Below are 19102 nucleotides of genomic sequence, written 5' to 3'. Positions count from 1 at the left end.
GAATTGTTAATAGGCACAATTCTGTATAAATACACTCATGCATTCTTATCTGGCTCTCACACCACCCACAATCATTTGCACCACACACAAATACACACATTATTATTATATCACATTATATCGCACATTATGTTTAATATATTGCAGTTTGCTTCAACATCTAAGTTAATCTTGCCACCACTTAAAAGGTGGCAAGCCCACAGACTCACACTCCATGAAGAAATGAACATTCAGTCACTATCTTTTTTTTCTGGAAGAGGAGGGGGGCTTTGCTAATTGAAATATTAAAGCTTCAAATGTACCAAACAGTGATACTTTCTTTCTTTCATGATAATACTTCACAATTAATTGCATCACTATTTTTTTCGCCCAACTTTCACAAACATATTTTAATAAAATCCTTTTAAAGGCAACAAGAGTTTGTTTTCATTAGAACTTCAAGAGGAGGTCAGATAGAAGTGTAGAATAGTCTTTTGGTACTTTACAGATTATTGCACTTAGCTGAGTATAACTTTTGATTTATTGAATATTATTACATTAGACAGCTGCCATCTTTCGAAAATCATGTTCTAGTACTTAACTCTAGTGGCTTTTTAAGATTTTATAAACTTGAGCGACAAATATTCATCTTTTATTGCTTGAAAATTATACTTGATTTACAGGAATTCTCCTTAAACTTTGATAATAGTGGGCATGAAGACATTTACAGTGTTTTGCAAAAGTATTCACCCCCTTTGTGTTTGTCCTGTTTTGTCACATTACAAGCTGGAATTAAAATTGATTTTTGAGGGGTTAGCACCATTTGATTTACACAACATGCCTACGACTTTAAAGGTGCATGTTGTTTTACTGTGACACAAACAATAATGAAGATGAAAAAACAGAAATCTGGAGTGTGTATAGGTATTCACTCCCTTTGGTATGAAACCCCTAAATAAGAGCTGGTCCAACTAATTCACTTCATAAGTCACAGAATTAGTTGATTAAGATCCACCTGTGTGCAATCAAAGTGTCACATGATCTGTCACATGATGTCTGTATAAATCAACCTGTTCTGGAAGGACCCTGACTCTGCTACACTACTAAGCAAGCAACATGAGAACCAAGGAGCCTCCAAACAGGTCAGAGACAAAGTTGTGAAGAAGTATGGATCAGGGTTGGGTTATAAAAAATATCCCACACTTTGAACATCCCAGGGAGCACTATTAAATCAATTATAGCCTGCCTGAAATTCATATAGTAAGTTAAACTGTTCACCTTGTTGTGTTAACTTACTACCGTATAACCTCTAATGAATGCCCCCTCCCTAATTAACGAACCCCCCCCCCCCATATTTTGGAAAAAAATAATTCAAAATTAAAAAAAACTAACAGTCTGAACAGTTTTGCATACCCCAGGTTTTCTATCCAAGTCCAAAGTTTCAATTTTGCATTTTTGTTGGCACCATTCACGGACTCATTTACGATCGATCTTGTACAGTTTAGAAGCAAAGTGCTTTCCTTTCTCCTCCGCTGTTTTTACGACTTTTAGCTTAAAACGTGCAGTGTAGGATTTGTGTTTTTCAACACGTGTGTCCATCTTTACGATTAGAAACAGAATGATCAGATCAAATTATCTGGGAGGCGCGTGACTTCTGCAAAAAGGGAGCTTTATGCAAAGTGAGTGACGTAACAGTGGTCGGCGAAAAGATCAAAGGTGACAAGCCAGCTGACACGCAAGCTATATCTGGGCTGTTTCCTCGCTGAATGAACACCTGCATTACCATATACACTCCAGTAAGCGCCCCAAATAATAAAAAAAAATTTTTTTAAAAACACTTAATTCGACGACTTTTCACCTAGAAGACGTATGAAAATTAGGGAAAATTAGTAGGGCAGTTATGTTAGGGTTTGAAAAATTCGATCAACTGTGATTTTTTTACCCCTAATAAACACCCCCCTTTTGAAAAATGTAACGCCCCCGGGGGTTTTCATTAGAGGTTATACGGTATATTAATTTCAATTAACTCAATTTTAAGGCAGCCTGGGTACTAACTTTAAGTTAAAACAACAAATAATTTTTTACAGTGTGACAAGAGAAGGCCGCCCACCAAAACTCACAGACCGGGCAAGGAGGGCATTAATCAGAGATGCAACGAAGATACCAAAGGTAGCACTGAAGGAGCTGCAAAGATCCACAGCGGAGATGGGAGTATCTGTCCATAGGACCACTTTAAGCCATACACTCCACACTCTTTATGGAAGAGTGGCCAGTAAAAAGTCATTGCTTCAGAAAACACATTTGGAGTTTGCCCAACAGCATGTGGCAGACTCCCCAAACACATGAAAGAAGATTCGCTGGTCAAATGAGACTAAAATTTATCTTTTTGGCCATCATGAGAAATCCCATGTGTGGTGCAAACCCAACATCCTGAGAACACCATTCCTACAGTGAAGCATGGTGGTGGCAGCATCATGGTGTGGGGATATTTTTCAACTGCAGGGACAGGAAAGCTATCCCTGCAGTTGAAAAATATCCCCACAGCATGATGCTGCCACCTGTGTGCAATCAAAGTGTCACATGATCTGTCACATGATGTCTTGATAATAAATCAACCTGTTCTGGAAGGACCCCCTCCGCTGTGGATCTTTGCAGCTCCTTCAGTGCTATCTTTGGACAGGAAAGGGACAGGAAAGCTAATCCAGCCACTGGGGGTGCATAAGGGTACTCTTGGTGCCGGTCCCAAGCCCGGCATCCGGTGTAAAACTGTGCCAAATCTAACATGCGAATTGAAAAGAATACCATACCGGATCGGTCGGGGCCTGGGTTAACAACGGCCGCCTCCAGTACTGTTGGTCAACAGGGTGCTGGTGGAAAGTATGCTACTGTTGCACCAAAATGGAGAAGGAAAAAAGAGAGGAGGCAGGTGTGTTAGGAGAGCATGAAAGATGGAAGGGAAGGAGCTTAGAATTGAGGGTAGGAACACTGAATGTGGGAACATTGACCGGCAGAGCGAGAGTTAGCAGGTATGATGGAAAGAAGGAAGTTGGACATTTTGTGTGTGCAGGAGACGAGGTGGAAAGGAAGCAAGGCCAAGAACACTGGAGATGGATGCAAGTTGTTTTATTATGGAGTCGATGGAAAGAGAAATGGTGTTGGTATTGTTTTGAGGGGAGAGTTGGTCAACAGTGTGATTGATGTGAAGAGGGTGTCAGAGTGATGGGCATGAAGTTGGAGATTCAAGGAGTGGTAATCAATGTTGTGTGTGCATATGTCCCACAGGTTGGATGTGAGAATGAAGAGAGAGAGTCTTTCTGGGAAAAGATGGATGAAGTGATAAAGTATACCGAGGGAGGAGCGCATGCTGATAGGAGCAGATTTCAATGGGCATGTTGGTGAGGGGCGGCATGGTGGTGGAGTGGTTAGCGCTGTCGCCTCACAGCAAGAAGGTCCGGGTTCGAGCCCTGTGGCCGGCGAGGGCCTTTCTGTGCGGAGTTTGCATGTTCTCCCCGTGTCCGTGTGGGTTTCCTCCGGGTGCTCCGGTTTCCCCCACAGTCCAAACACATGCAGGTTAGGTTAACTGGTGACTCTAAATTGAGCGTAGGTGTGAATGTGAGTGTGAATGGTTGTCTGTGTCTATGTGTCAGCCCTGTGATGACCTGGCGACTTGTCCAGGGTGTACCCCGCCTTTCGCCCATAGTCAGCTGGGATAGGCTCCAGCTTGCCTGCGACCCTGTAGAAGGATAAAGCGGCTAGAGATAATGAGATGAGATGTTGGCAAGGGAAACAGAGGAGATGAGGGCGTGATGGGCAGATATGGTGTAAGAGATAGAAATGTGGAAGGGCAAATAGTGGTTGATTTTTCAAAGAGGATGAATTTGGCAATAGTTAATAAATACTGTACTTTGAGAAGAAAGAGCAGCACAGGGTGATGTTTAAGAATGGAGGAAGATCTACACAGGTGGACTACATACTCTGCAGAAGGGGTAACCTGAAGGAGATTGGAGACTGTACAGTGATAGCAGGGGAGAGTGTAGCTAGACAACATCGAGTGGTCATGTGCAGGATGAGCTTGAAAGTGAAAAAGAGAAAGCATGAAATAATGGAGCCGAAGATTAAGTGGTGGAAACTAAAAAAGAGGTTGAACATCAGAAGGAGTTTAAGGAAGAAATGAGACAAGCATTGAGTGGTAATGGAAGTCTGCCAGAAGATTGGAATACTACTGCTATACTAGTAAGAGAGGCAGCAAGGAAGGTGCTAGGGTGGTCATCGGGAAGGAGGAAGGAAGACAAGGAGACATGGTGGTGGAACAAAGAAGTGCAGGAAATTATAAAAGAGAAGAGGCTAGCAAAGAAGAATTGGGACAATCAGAGAGACGAGGAAAGCAGGTGGTTATACAGAGAGACGAGACAGAAGGCAAAAAGAACAGTAGCGAAGGCAAAAGCAAATGCATACCAGGAGTTGTACGAAAGACTGGAGACCAAAGAAAGAGAGAAAGACCTGTACAGACTAGCTAGGCAGAGAAACAGGGAAGCGAGGGATGTACAGCAGGTAAGAGTGATGAAAGATGTAAATGGAAATGTGTTGACAAACAAAGAGAGTATATTAAGAAGGTGGAAAGAGTACTTTGAGGATTTATTAAATGAGGAGAATCAAAGAGAGAAAAGGTCAGATTCATTGGAGACAGCAAATCAGGAAGCAGAGCTGGTTAGTAAGGATGAGGTGAGGGCAGCCATGAAAAGAATGAAGACTGGGAAAGCATTCAGACCAGATGGTATTCTGATTGAGGTTTGGAGATGTTTGGGTGAGACGGCTGTGGAGTTCCTAACGAGATTGTTTAATAAGATCCTAGAGAATGAGAAAATGCTAAATGAATGGAGAGTGTGCTAGTCCCAATATACAAGAATAAGGGAGATGTACAGAGCTGCAGTAATTACAGAGGGATAAAATTGATGTCACACCATGAAGTTAGGGGAAAGGGTATTGGAGGTGAGATTGAGAAGAGAGGTAGCAATCTGTGAACAGCAGTATGGGTTTATGCCAAGGAAGAGCACGTCAGATGCAATTTTTGCTTTAAGAATGTTAATGGAGAAGTACAGGGAAGGCCAGAGAAAGCTACATTGTGTGTTTGTAGACCTGGAGAAGGCATACAATAGAGTGCTGAGAGAGGAGTTATGGTATCGTATGAGAAAGCGTGGAGTGAATGAGAAGTATATCAGAGTGGTGCAAGACATGTATGAGAACAGTGAAACAGCAGTGAGGTGTGCAGTTGGAATGACTGAATGGTTCAAAGTGAAGGTGGGACTTCATCAAGGATCTGCTTTAGTGATGGATAGCTTGACGGACAAAGTCACCATGGAACATGATATTTGCAGATGATATTGTGATATGTGGTGAAAGTAGAAGGGAGGTTGAGTTGGGTTTGGAGAGATGGAGATATGCATTGGAACAAAGAGGAATGAAGGTGAGCAGTAGCAAAACAGAATACAGGTGCATCAATGAGAACGGGGATGACAGTGCAGTGAAGATGAAAGGAGTAGATGTAAAGAAAGTTGGTGAATTCAAGTACCTGGGGTCAACTGTGCAGGAAAATGGGGGATGCAATAGTGAGGTGAGAAAGAGAGTGCAGGCAGGGTGGAGCAGTTGGAGAAGGATTTCAGGGGTCATTTGTGATAGGAAAGTCCCAGCAAAAGTGAAACGTAAGATGTATAAGACAGTAGTGAGACCAGCTATGATGTATGGATTGGAGACAGTACCCTTAACGAAGAGACAGGAGGCAAAGTTGGAGGTGGCGGAGTTGAGGATGTTAAGGTTTGCGATGGGAGTGACTAGGTTGGACAGGATAAAGAATGAGCACATCAGAGGGACAGCACATGTGGAGAGCTTGGGAATTAAGCTAAGAGAGATGAGACTGAGATGATATGGGCACATCCTGAGAAGAGATGCAGAGCATGTTGGAAGGAGAATGTTGAGGATGGAGCTGTCAGGCACACGAAAACAAGGAAGGCCAAAGAGGAGATACATGGATGTGGTAAGAGAGGACATGAAAGTGGCAGGTGTGGTAGAGAAGGACGCGGAAGACAGGGAGCAATGGAGATGAAAGATCCACTGTGGCGACTCCTAATCAGGAGCAGCCAAAAGAAGAAGGGACAGGAAAGCTGGTCAGGACTGAAGGAAAGATGGGTGGCACTAAATACAGAGCAATTCTGGAGGAAAACATGTTTGAGTCAACCAGAGGTTTGAGACTGGGATGAAGGTTCATGTTCCAGCAGGACAATACATACTGCGAAAGCTACATTGGAGTGGTTTAAAGGGAAACATTTAAATGTCTTGGAATGGCCTAATCAAAGCCCAGACCTCAATCCAACTGAGAATCTGTGGCATAACTTGAAGATTGCTGTACACCAACACAATCCATCTAACTTGAAGGAGTTGGTTTTGCCTTGAGGAATGGGCAAAAGTCCCAGTGGCGAGGTGTGTTAAGCTAATAGAGACATACCCCAAGAGACCTGCAGCTGTAATTGCAGCAAAAGGTGGCTCTACAAAGTATTGACTTTGGGTGGGGGTGAATTGGGAGTAGTTAAGTACAGTCAACTCCAGAATTAATGGCATCCTTCACGAACATGATCAAAAATAAATATAGAAATTGAATGATGTGATAAGGAGGGCGAGTGTTATTTTGGACTTAAACATACACTATACTGCCAAAAGTATTCGCTCACCTGCCTTGACTCACATATGAGCTTAAATGACATCCCATTCCTAATCCATAGGGTTCAATATGACGTCAGTCCACCCTTTGTAGCTAGAACAGCTTCAACTCTTCTGGGAAGGCTGTCCACAAGGTTTAGGAGTGTGTTTATGGGAATTTTTGACCATTCTTCCAGAAGCGCATTTGTGAGGTCACACACTGATGTTGGACGAGAAGGCCTGGCTCTCAGTCTCCGCTCTAATTCATCCCAAAGGTGTTCTATCGGGTTGAGGTCAGGACTCTGTGCAGGCCAGTCAAGTTCATCCACACCAGACTCTGTCATCCATGTTTTTATGGACCTTGCTTTGTGCACTGGTGCACAGTCATGTTGGAAGAGGAAGGGGTCAGCTTCAAACTGTAAAAACAGTCTGCATGCTTAGGTGCTTGATTTTATACACCTGTGGCCATGGAAGTGATTGGAACACCTGATTCCAATAATTTGGATGGGTGAGCAAATACTTTTGGCAATATAGTGTATGAGCATGCTGTATGATATAGTTTTAGCACAACATTTTTTTCAAACATTAACAGTTTTCATAAGCAGTGCAATGTATTCTGCAAAACACTGGTTTCAGAATTATCTGCTAAATTGCTGAACTGTTTCCTTGGAGAGACTAACAGCACTAAGCCTCCCCCATAATCTCTGACAAGGTTTGAGACCCTTGTAAATGGCCTTAAACTAATCTTTCAGACAAAACATTTCAAGCTTCTTCATGTTCTGAGGTTTATCTATGTGGATGTCCTACTTCAATTAAAGAGTAACGATTTTCAATAGAGTTGGACTCCAGAGAATGAGATGGTCATTGCAAAATATGTTTGGGGTTATTATGTTGTTGAAAGATCAATTTTCTGGGTAATCATTTTCCTTCTGGCAGAGGTAAGCACATTTTGAGCTAAAATGTTGTAATTTAGTAGTATTTAGTTGACTTTATGAAAGCCCCCTCGGTCACTAGCTGCAAATCAGCCAAAATAATCAATGATTCACTCTCAACAACTATTTTAATGTGAGTATTATATATATATAAAATTTTGACCTGTTTCCACACATGCTGTTAAAATTTGAGGTCAATTGAACGAGAAGTGGTAAAGTCATTTCACAATCTAACAACTTTGTCCCAACTTTTTTGGAATCGGGGTTGTGTACACACACACATATATATTAGACACACACAGGGTGTTTAAAAAAATGTGATGTCATTTCACAATCTAATTAGATTGTGAAATGACATCACATTTTTTTAAACACCCTGTGTGTGTGTACACAACCCCGATTCCAAAAAAGTTGGGACAAAGTACAAGTTGTAAATAAAAACGGAATGCAATAATTTACAAATCTCAAAAACTGATATTATATTCACAATAGAACATAGACAACATATCAAATGTCGAAAGTGAGACATTTTGAAATTTCATGCCAAATATTGGCTCATTTGAAATTTCATGACAGCAACACATCTCAAAGTTGGGATGGGGCAATAAGAGGCTGGAAAAGTTAAAGGTACAAAAAAGAAACAGCTGGAGGACCAAATTGCAACTCATTACGTCAACTGGCAATAGGTCATTAACATGACTGGGTATAAAAAGAGCATCTTGGAGTGGCAGCGGCTCTCAGAAGTAAAGATGGGAAGAGGATCACCAATCCCCCTAATTCTGCGCCGACAAATAGTGGAGCAACATCAGAAAGGAGTTCGACAGTGTAAAATTGCAAAGAGTTTGAACATATCATCATCTACAGTGCATAATATCATCAAAAGATTCAGAGAATCTGGAAGAATCTCTGTGCGTAAGGGTCAAGGCCAGAAAACCATACTGGGTGCCCGTGATCTTCGGGCCCTTAGATGGCACTGCATCACATACAGGCATGCTTCTGTATTGGAAATCACAAAATGGGCTCAGGAATATTTCCAGAGAACATTATCTGTGAACACAATTCACCGTGCCAACCGCCGTTGCCAGCTAAAACTCTATAGTTCAAAGAAGAAGCCATATCTAAACATGATCCAGAAGCGCAGACGTCTTCTCTGGGCCAAGGCTCATTTAAAATGGACTGTGGCAAAGTGGAAAACTGTTCTGTGGTCAGACGAATCAAAATTTGAAGAAGTTCTTTATGGAAATCAGGGACGCCGTGCCATTCGGACTAAAGAGGAGGACGACCCAAGTTGTTATCAGCGCTCAGTTCAGAAGCCTGCATCTCTGATGGTATGGGGTTGCATTAGTGCGTGTGGCATAGGCAGCTTACACATCTGGAAAGATACCATCAATGCTGAAAGGTATATCCAGGTTCTCGAGCAACATATGCTCCCATCCAGACGACGTCTCTTTCAGGGAAGACCTTGCATTTTCCAACATGACAATGCCAAACCACATACTGCATCAATCACAGCATCATGGCTGCGTAGAAGAAGGGTCCGGGTACTGAACTGGCCAGCCTGCAGTCCAGATCTTTCATCCATAGAAAACATTTGGCACATCATAAAACAGAAGATATGATAAAAAAGACCTAAGACAGTTGAGCAACTAGAATCCTACATTAGACAAGAATGGGTTAACATTCCTATCCCTAAACTTGAGCAACTTGTCTCCTCAGTCCCCAGACGTTTACAGACGGTTGTAAAGAGAAAAGGGGATGTCTCACAGTGGTAAACATGGCCTTGTCCCAACTTTGAGATGTGTTGTTGTCATGAAATTTAAAAAATCACCTAATTTTTCTCTTTAAATGGCACATTTTCTCAGTTTAAACATTTGATATGTCATCTATGTTCTATTCTGAATAAAATATGGAATTTTGAAACTTCCACATCATTGCATTCCGTTTTTATTTACAATTTGTACTTTGTCCCAACTTTTTTGGAATCGGGGCTGTATAACATTTTAGCTCAAAATGTGCTTAACTCTGCCAGAAGTAAAACGAGTATCCAGAAAACTGATCTTTCAACAATATATTAACCCCAAACATATTTTGCAATGACCATCTCATTCTCTGGAGTTGAACTCTATTGAAAATCATTGCTCTTTAATTGAAGTAGGACATCCACATAGATAAACCTCAGAACACAAAGAAGCTTGAAATATTTTGTCTGAAAGATTAGTCTAAGGTCATTTACAAGGGTCTCAAACCTTGTCAGAGATTATGAAGGAGGCTTAGTGCTGTTAGTCTCTCCAAGGAAACAGTTCAGCAATTTAGCAGATAATTTTTAAAAAATTGACATCATTTCACAATCTAATAACTTTGCCAATTCTTGTTCAATTGACCTCAAATTTTAACAGCATGTGTGGAAACAGGTCAAAATTTTATGTTTAATGTGTTTTGTTTTGATCTTTTTAGGTATAGAAATGCCTTTCACTGGAAAAGAAAAGGCGTTTTATGTGTTAGAGGACGATCGAACACAGTTGAACAAGACTGCAGCATGCATTTATGAGCGAATTCTCTAAAAATGCACCAACTGCAATGCAGATTTGGTCATGGCACAAAAAGTTCAAAGAGGAAGGCTGTCTGTGTGTTTGTGTGTCTGTGTCTACAGGCGGCACACATATTGAAAATTTGTGAAATTGTTCATGGAATCCACATACCTTTGAATTTCTCATTCAAATTTTGAGGAATAAACCTTTTATTGCTCAACATTAAGACTTTTCAGTTTCATTTACCTAGACTATGTAGTTTCTAAGATATTTACATCTCAAATAATATCAATTTTTTTTAAACACTGCGTGCGTGCGTGTATATAAAGACAATAGCAATCAGGAAAAAGGAACTTGAGAAGCTCGAGAAGTATCAAGGGCTGAAAGAAGAGGTAGAAAAGATGTGAAAGATGACAACAGTGATCCCCACGGTGATAGGAGCCCTCGGTTAATGACCCCAAACTGGGAGTGGCTCCAACAGATCCCAGGAACAACATCCGAGATCTCTGTCCAGAAAGCGCAGTCCTAGGAACAGCTAAGATACTGCACATGACCCTCAAACTCCCAGGCTTCTGATAGAGGATCTGAACTTGAGGGAAAAAAGACTGGGGGGAATTTGTGTGTGTATATAGTACACACACACACATATATATAATTTCCTTTTGTTGCAAGACATGTAGATGGTACGTATAGACAAAAGGGTTGAGTTTTGATAAAACCACTCAGTTCTTATATTATGTTACCTTAGTGTTTATTTTATGCATTCATTCTTTCCATTGAAGGGTGCTTATAAATGTAGCATTGTGTAAATGTAGCATGTGAGTCATATTTGGCTTTATAAGTTTCACAATTCTTGCATGACATTCTTAATCATACTATATTGTATATAGTATTCATAGTTATACGTGTAACCCATTAAAATCTAAACCATTCTTATCCAAGACACTCAGTGAAGAAACCTCGGAAGTAGCCCACATGAAAATCCATTTTCTTTTGGACATATTCCCCTAGAATGAACATTACACTATGGTTTAAAAAGAGCCACTAAGATATTCTCTAGTTGCTGTTCTTTTCTCTGTCAAGAGTAGAATGAGCTAACTCACCAAATGGAGGCACTTTGCTAGAGAATGTCTTCGGCTGAACAATGTAAATGAGTTTCTCTTTCTTAGAATTTGAGAACATGTCTTGCTTTTGTTATCCAGCAGGCAAATCTGTAGCATTATGCTGAACGTCATTCAGCATAGTGCAATCAGCATGACTGAGGCACTTAAACTCCCTCACACTTGTATTTAAAAAGAGTACTAATAAAAGTGAAAATGAAACTCCTAAAAAAAAAATTCTTAACCTAAACCTCAAATTGCTATCCAAGTGTGTTGTCAATAGGTTTCTGCTGGAACAAACAATGTTCGGTTAAGAGCTGCCCAATCATTAAAACCCCCCCCACATCTTAATTTTCATCACTGCTCAAATCAGAGCCTTGCCTCTGAAGTTCGAAATAGAATCTCTTTAAACAGACTGTTATCACACAGACAATACACTTTTAGAGCCAAATTCAGAACCCTGTATTCAAAGGTCATGCTGTAAGAAGTTGATATAAAAAGTGAGCACACTGTAATTTAGACCTAAAACATAACAGATTTAAGCATGACTTGTATTGAGGAAAGAGCCTGAGGTCAACCTAAGGCTTTTAGTCTGAAGAACACCATCCAAACTGAAGCACGAGGTTGGCAGCATAATTATGTGATGGTGTTTTGCTGGAAAAGTGACTGCTGCACTTCAGAAAATAGATGGTTTCATGAAGAATTCCCACAATCCTGACTCAACCACTACGTTCAGACTGCAACCTGAAACGACCCATAACCGATTTGTTGTGAAATCCGATTTTTTTTGTTAGGCCGTTCACATTACCAATTATATGAGACTTGTATGCGATCTCCAATATGAACGGAAAACGACCCAAAAGTGTCCCGCATGCGCAAATTGACACGTAATATAAGCACATCTACGTAATACGTAAACAAAAAAAAAAGCACACTCTTCAAGTTTGCAAGTAAAGCATGGAGATGAGGTGAGACCTGGCGATGTGGTTTTTGTGGCGGCAGCGGAACTCACACAATAATCTGATTAATGTGGGCAGCAGACTGATGAGACCGAAGGTGTCAAATTACTGGAAATTTCCAGAACAATCTTATAATCTTGTAATACAGGATGGTTTAACATCCAGGTCCCTACCAAATCCACCATTAGCTTCAGTGCTTAATTTGTAAAGTGGGAGGTCCTGGAGCGCAGAGGATGACTGGCTCCGGTGTGAAAAAAAAAGAAGAAGGGGGGGCATGTATTGTAATAACACTGCAAATTAAGTTCATCTGCGAAAAACCCCGCTCACACTCTGCACTTGAGATAGGGACAGTGTTGATCGTGGCCAAGAGGCCCTTCAGTTCATCTGGGATGAATTCTCCATTACTTTCCCTGAATTCCCTGAATGCCCTGATGACATGTTGTGGGTCATTGATGCAAAACTGCTGGCAGAGTGCTTCCACTTCTTTTTCCCCGAACAGCGCATCTTCCTCCCGCGGCCACGGAAGTGTGCACCCTCCTTTTCCGTAATATACAAACAGATATTTTGTGGATGTCGTTTCATGAGAGAAATCACCAACAAGACAGATATCAAAATCAGACATTAACACTAAATAAACTTGCATTTATTTATTTAATTATTTGGTTTTTTTATTTTATTTTGTTACATAGTCAAGAGAGGTGGCGGATCACCGGATCCAGTGTAAATAGCTGCCGGAGCCAACGTCCGAGGTTCCGGAGCGCGCTCCGGCTTGCTCCCCCTCAAATTAAGCCCTGATTAGCTTGATCAATTCTATAAAAGTCTATTTAAATTCTGAAAACTGTACAAATGTTGTTGTTTTCCACCAAAGAGGCGGGATTAGCCAACGCAGAATAGTGACGTTTGTCTCTTGTTGATGACGTGTAGGTCGCATGAATGCGACCTGTCTGGTTAGACTGCAGTCGCATGTGAAAATAACGGATATGCATTGGAATTAGGACCACATATCCAAGCGGCCTGGGTCGCATGTGAAAAAATTGGATCTGTGTCGTTCAGATTGTCAATAACAAATCGGATACAGGTCGCATATGGGCAAAAAAATCGGATATGGGTCGTTTCAGGGTGTAGTCTGAACGTAGTCAACTAGACCAGGAAGAATGTGAAACTTTCTGATAATTGTGAAAAGCTATTGGAAGGGTACCTCAAGCTTTTGTTTCAAGTTAAGCAATTAAAAGGCAAAGCCAGCAAACACCATGTATTTAAACTTTTTACCCACTGTAAAAATGACATCCATCCATCCACTATCTATACTGCTTATATATCAAGGTCATGGGGGAAGCTGCAGCCAATCCAAACTGACTTCAGTCAAGAGGTGGGGTACACCCTGGGCAGGTCACCAATGCTGGACTAACAGAGATGAACAACCATTCACCCTCACATTCACACCTATGGGTAATTTAGAGTATCCAGTTGACCTAATCTGCATGTCTTTGGACTGTGGGAGGAAACCAGAGCACCCAGAGGAAATGGGAAGAACATAAAATTGTACGTACCGGTACATACATACATACATACATACATACATACATACATACAGTGCTCAGCGTAAATGAGTACACCCCCTTTGAAAAGTAACATTTTAAACAATATCTCAGTGAACACAAACAATTTCCAAAATGTTGACAAGACAAAGTTTAATATAACATCTGTTTAACTTATAATGGGGAAAAAGTAAGGTTAATAATATAACTTAGATTACACATTTTTTCAGTTTTACTCAAATTAGGGTGGTGCAAAAATGAGTACACCCCACAACAAAAACTACTACATCTAGTACTTTGTATGCCCTCCATGATTTTTAATGACAGCATCAAGTCTTCTAGGCATGGAATGAACAAGTTGGCGACATTTTGCAACATCAATCTTTTTCCATTCTTCAACAATGACCTCTTTTAGTGACTGGATACTGGATGGAGAGTGATGCTCAACTTGTCTCTTCAGAATTCCCCAAAGAAAATAATTTCTTTACACCACAAAGGTGAAGGCTACAAAAAGATCAGCAAAGCTTTACTTATCAGTCAGAATAGTGTAGCAAAAGTGGTACGAAAATTTAAGAAAGATGGAACTGCAGCCATCTCACAGAGACATCCAGGTCGTCCACAGAAGTTAACACCTCGACAGGAGCATCTTCTGATGAGAAGGGTTGAAAAAAATCAGCATGCAAGTTCACTGCACTTATCTAAAGAAGTAGAAAGCCAAACTGGGGTGACTATTTCCCGTGACACAATACGGCGTACACTGCAGAGGAATGGCATGCATGGATGCCGTCCACGAAAGAAGCCTCTCCTAAAGCCCAGGCACAAAAAAGCCCGCCTAGATTTTGCCAGGGCCCATGCTGACAAAGATGAAGACTACTGGGACTCTATACTCTGGAGTGATGAGACCAAGATAAATGTTTTTGGAACTGATGGCTTCAAAACTGTATGGCATAGCAAAGGTGAGGAATACAAAGAAAAATGCATGGTGCCTACAGTGAAACATGGTGGTGGCAGTGTCCTTATGTGGGGCTGCATGAGTGCTGCTGGTGTCAGGGAGCTGCATTTCATTGATGGCATCATGAATTGACAGATGTATTGCTCTATACTGAAAGAGAAGATGCTACCATCACTCCGTGCCCTTGGTCGTTGTGCACTTTTCCAACATGACTAAACACACATCTAAGGCCACTGTTGGATTTCTGAAGAAGAACAGGGTGAAAGTGATTCAGTGGCCAAGTACTGTATGTCTCCTGATCTGAACCCAATCGAACATGTATGGGAAATTCTGAAGAGACAAGTTGAGCATCACTCTCCATCCAGCATCCAGTCACTAAAAGCGGTCATTGTTGAAGAATGGAAAAAGATTGATGTTGCAAAATGTTGCCAACTTGTTCATTCCATGCCTTGACACCATGACTTGGTGCTGTAATTAAAAATCATGGAGGCCATACAAAGTACTAGATGTAGTAGTTTTTGTTGTGGGGTATACTCATTTTTGCACCACCCTAATTTGAGTAAAACTGAAAAATGTGTAATCGAAGTTATATTACGGTATTAACCTTACTTTCCCGTTATAAGTTAAACAGATGTTATATTAAACTTTGTATTGTCAACATTTTGGAAATTGTTTGTGTTCATTGAGATATTCTTTAAAATGTTACTTTTTAAAGGGGGTGTACTCATTTACGCTGAGCACTTTACATACTCTGCACAGAAAGGCTCCAGTCAACCATGAAGTTCGAACACAGAAACTTCTTGCTGTCAAGTGCCAGTGCTAACCACTGCACCACCGTTCCACCCTGAAAACCTGATATAATAAATAAAATAAATGAAATAAACCTATATCTTGGCTATTATTTTAAATGACCTCTTATGGAAATAATTTAGATGTCCAATCTGACTTAACACAGGAAATATAGGCTAACATGAAATGTATGGCATTATGAAAAATTGAGTTTGAATATATTTAGGCAAGATGTATGTAAAGTTTTGGCTTTCTTGAGGTTATAATCTTGAGTCCAGTATCACTGTTTGAAAATTTGATGAAATTTGGGCTTTCAAGACACTGAAACCTGTAAATGTGTAAACTAAAATCTATGGAATGACATTTGAGGACAATATTAAATGCATAAATATGACACTTTTAATTTACTCATGGAAATTGTTGCTGTAAATTCCCTGGAAAGGAGGAGAACAGATGAGGCAGCATATTAATTATTTCAAGAATAATTTCATATGGCTAGAAAATTGAGAATTAATTTAAAGTGAGCTGTAAATGGAGCAGATGAGTGCTTGGTCAGCTTGTAGTTTTGACCATGAGCACATTTTCTTTATAGAACATCACATTAATGATTAAAAAAAGGAATTATAGGATAATACAATGTGCTTGAATCAAGTTCTATTTCAAGTGTTGCCAGAAATGAAGGTGGAAACCATATTGTTAAAAATTTTAAGATTTGCATTGATTGTTGTGATAATTAAAACTAGGACTATTCATGTTGTAACATATTGGCAATATACTAGACTCAGAAGTTTATTTGCCACCTTGCTTACCATCTTCTCCTTTAAGAATCATTATATTAGTCTTTATTTTTATCTGTTTTTATTTCAGGTGTGCCTTCTTTTTATGTTACACCATCTTACAGTTGAGAGCAATGAAAAAGGTGATCTGCCTCTTCAGTCTGCATGTCCTATTCCACAATTTTTGGGAGATTAAAAGCAAGTGCTTGTGTTTAAAGTCAATTTAGATTGTATTAACAATCCCATCTCGTACAGCTGCAGAAGAATCTGACAACCTCTGCAGTGTGAACTACATGCAGATAATTCTAATAATCCGAATGGGCTGTTCAGGAATTCGACTTAATCACTTGCAAATGCAACCAGAGAAATTTTCCCACGTAAATATTGACGTACCTATTTAAGCTGCTAACTTACATCATCAAATGTGAATACAGCCCTTCGAACTTATGTAGCTGGTAATCAAACTCCAGTTACAACAAAAACTATCAAAGTATGAGATCTGAGTGGCTTTTTCTTTTTTTTTTCTTTTGTTCTTTTCATAAATATTTCAATGCTTCCTGACAGGCATGGCTCATCTCTCGCTTTTAAATCCCACAGACCCATGGGTGTAGAGTTTAGACTGTAATTAAGACTGTAATGACCCCATCACTGTCTACAATTTAACAGATAATGCATTTAAATTTATGGAAATCCTAATTAGCTGGATAGAAGTAGTACCAAGTGATCTAAGCACAGGCTCATTAATGACAATTTAATGCAAGTGAAAATAAACAAAGTAAAGGAAAATAAGCTGCGTTCATTTCCCTACTCCCCCTCTTCCTACTTAGCCATTTCTTAATGTGAAATATTGTACAAGCATAATTAACTCTATCACTGCCAGGTATTGTGGAATATGATTAGTCTAATAACTATGCTAGATTAGGGACCTCAATGAAAGAAGAAAGAACAAGTGAAGCCCTGGAGCTGTGCACAGGTATTATATGTACCAGGGTTTTAACTAGGCCTTTTCAGCATATCGGGCCGATATGCAATGTTTCCTTATCGCTACAGCCACAATTTTGCCAACACGCCTGTAAAAGTTGCCGCTACACTCATAAAAATAGGCATATCAGACGCTCTCTGGCTGTGCTGTGAAAATTATGCATGCAGACACTCATCTAAGTTTCCAAATCTGTCACTGCTTAACTCTTTAATATTTTGCTATCATTAATACTATCAGGGCGGCACGGTGGTGTAGTGGTTAGCGCTGTCGCCTCACAGCAAGAAGGTCCTGGGTTCGAGCCCCGGGGCCGGCGAGGGCCTTTCTGTGTGGAGTTTGCATGTTCTCCCCGTGTCCGCGTGGGTTTCCTCCGGGTGCTCCGGTTTCCCCCACAGTCCAAAGACATGCAGGTTAGGTTAACTGGTGACTCTAAATTGACCGTAGGTGTGAATGTGAGTGTGAATGGTTGTCTGTGTCTATGTGTCAGCCCTGTGATGACCTGGCGACTTGTCCAGGGTGTACCCCGCCTTTCGCCCGTAGTCAGCTGGGATAGGCTCCAGCTTGCCTATCCCAGCTGACTACGTTCAAGGTCCAGCGTTCAAGATTTCTGCGTTGGCCTAGCGGACCCAAGCGTCCACGAACTTGCATCTAGCAGTGCCAAACTTTGACTGGGCGTTGGTGGAGCGGGGGTGAACTTTGCCGGGGCGGAAAATTGCCCCCTCCTCACCGCTCGCAATATTTTGTGCAGCTGAAAACTTTCGGAGCGGTAGGAGGGCCCCTCGAGAAACATCAGCGGTGGCCGAGCGTATATGGCGTTGCTTTAACGGGGGCCAACTTTTGTTAAACGGTGGTGAACGGTTACGAGCGGTGATGAATTTTTTTCACCGCTCCAGGAATGCTCCAGCAAAGTTCGGGCGGTGTGACCGGGGCCTAAATATCTTGAAAAATAAAATTAAAAAAATTTTAAAAAATATTTAATCTTATTCGTTAATTAGACCCATTTTGGACTATGTTATCCTCATACATAATATTACAACAGTTTTCTAAAAATTAAGCCGCTTTTTCAACCTTTGAGTTGTAATATCTCAAAAAAGGATAAACATATTTTAATTCTGTAAAAAGTATGTTGTTCTACATTCAATTCTGAATTCAGTGAGAACAGTTTCAAGCAATTTGGATTGAATTTGAATTTTCACCTGATATGCCTTATAAAAAGACTTGTTAATCTTGAAAATGACTTTTTTTTGTTTAATTTTGTCTTGTTATCCCCACGCGGCCGTGATAGCGCACCACCATGTGAATGTTCTACATTTGAACATACTCCACTCCCCATTCACATAAGCGCCCAGTGCACAGCTGCCCGAGTAATTCCGTGTGGAGATTGTCACTGATCATACTAGTCCAGTTTCCATCCTTCCTTATGCAGTGTTCACGTAAAGTGCCATCCGTGTTAAGAGGCGTGTAATATGTGCTGGTCCCCGAGTTAGATCCAGATAGTCATGCATTGTAATTGAATGACTGAAGCTGAAAATAAAGCTGACACTTGGTGACCGTCAGCTGGTTGTTTTAATTTTATCCCATAAATATGTCACTAATATAGTTGAATATTAATTATAATAAGTTTAATTACAGCACCTTTTGGCAAAAAAAAAAAAAATCTCATTAATATTACCAAAAAAGAGTGACTTCCAGGGAGGCCTGCAAGTGCCAGAAAATGCACTAGAATGCATCTCCGAGCATGTAGAATCTGTGAGCTTTCAGGGCCCTAAGGCACCCCTGAACCCTGAACTGTTATGACTGGTGCCACTATGCTGATATTTTGGTCTAGTTAGAACCCTGATGTACAGTACATAGGCCTATGTGATTTCCACTGTGTATAC

General features: G+C 40.6%; 1 protein-coding gene across 1 annotated transcript in view; it reads right to left on the bottom strand.

Annotated features, from left to right (window-relative positions):
• Nucleotides 1–19102, bottom strand: part of grid2 (glutamate receptor, ionotropic, delta 2) — a 1182816-nt gene that overhangs the window by 131509 nt on the left and 1032205 nt on the right. The gene's annotated exons all lie outside the window — the stretch shown is intronic.

This window comes from Neoarius graeffei, chromosome 10 (assembly GCF_027579695.1).
Source record: "Neoarius graeffei isolate fNeoGra1 chromosome 10, fNeoGra1.pri, whole genome shotgun sequence".
Taxonomy (NCBI): Eukaryota; Metazoa; Chordata; class Actinopteri; order Siluriformes; family Ariidae; genus Neoarius; species Neoarius graeffei.
Note: the sequence above shows the minus strand (reverse complement) of the source record. Positions and strands in the feature narration are given on the sequence as shown.